Below are 1,382 nucleotides of genomic sequence, written 5' to 3' on the forward strand. Positions count from 1 at the left end.
GGGAAACTACCCCAGCGCATGTGCAGATGGTTTGTTTATTACTTAGAACACAGGTGTCAGTGCCATCTTATAATGGCGAATGTGAGGACGGCTCCTTACAGCCTATCTTTGTGGAAGCAGGTGAGATGTTTTTCTGTCCCTGTGTGTATAACACAAGCTTGCCCACCAGCTTCTTCCTACCAGCCAACTGTGTGGGCCCAGCACTGATTTCTAAGAACAACCTTTCATTTCATTAAATTCTATCAGAAAATTTCTTATACTTTTTGCCAGAAATATTGACCCCCGTTACAATATTGACCCTGGAGGCGGTCAATAATTATACTACACACAAAACATTTTTGTCTCGGACCAGTTTGGGCATGATTTTTCTTTTAAAGATTATTGACATGTACAGAATTGCCCACTTATTTACTAAAAGAAGCCAGTGTGTCACAGGGGCAGAGGGTTGGTTCCTCCACTCTCCACCTTTGTCCAGATGACCTCAGATTGTTTTGCTAGTGTCAACCAGGATCAAAAATCCCCTGGGAAAGTGGGGCTCCCCCTGGGGTCCCCAAGGACAAGGAACTTGGAAGAAGCACAAGTGAAGAAAGAGGAAACCTTGGCCTCTAGTTCTTATGCCGCTGACCTTTAGTGGTTATTTCCAAAGAGCAAGAGTTCCGAATGTTCTCAACACAAACACAGAAGCCTGGGGTAATGGGCGTTCTGATAATTCACATGTGAAAGAGCTCATTGGCTAGTAGTGTCGAAATATACCAACAGTTCCTACACAGTATCCATTAATAACAATAATTTGCAAGGCAGGCCCCTTTCCACCACTATGGGAAGATAAATGTGAACGTCCTAGGCTGGCCTTCCACACTGAAGTTCTGTGTCTCCTACTCATTCCTAGACTGACACTGAAGCCCCAGCCTCAAAAGAACCATTCCTGCCCCCTTTAATAGCAGAGGGCCCTTGAGCCTTACACCCCACTTCATTTGTATATTAAAAGACTTATCCCTTTAATCCCAGCACTCGGGAGGCAGAGGCAGGCGGATTTCTGAGTTTGAGGCCAGCTTGGTCTACAAAGTGAGTTCCAAGGCATCCAGGGCTATACAGAGAAACCCTGTCTCAAAAAACCAAAAAAAAAAAAAAAAAAAAAGACTTATCAGTGACTGACCAGGCTTACTCCACCTTGAGGAAGGACATAAGGGTTTAATAGCCTTATTGTCTATCACCTCTTCCTCTAGGGCTCTGTTTTCTCAAAGTCTGATCTAGGGGTTTGGGGATCGTCAGGACTCTTTGATAAAAATGAAGCCACACGGCCTAGACACTGTCTTCTGCCATCTAGGACAAAATACATCTTCAGTAAAGACTGGAGGGACAAATGTCAACTGTGGGTAAAG

The sequence above is a fragment of the Mus caroli genome, chromosome 1 (assembly GCF_900094665.2).
Source record: "Mus caroli chromosome 1, CAROLI_EIJ_v1.1, whole genome shotgun sequence".
NCBI classification, from domain to species: domain Eukaryota; kingdom Metazoa; phylum Chordata; class Mammalia; order Rodentia; family Muridae; genus Mus; species Mus caroli.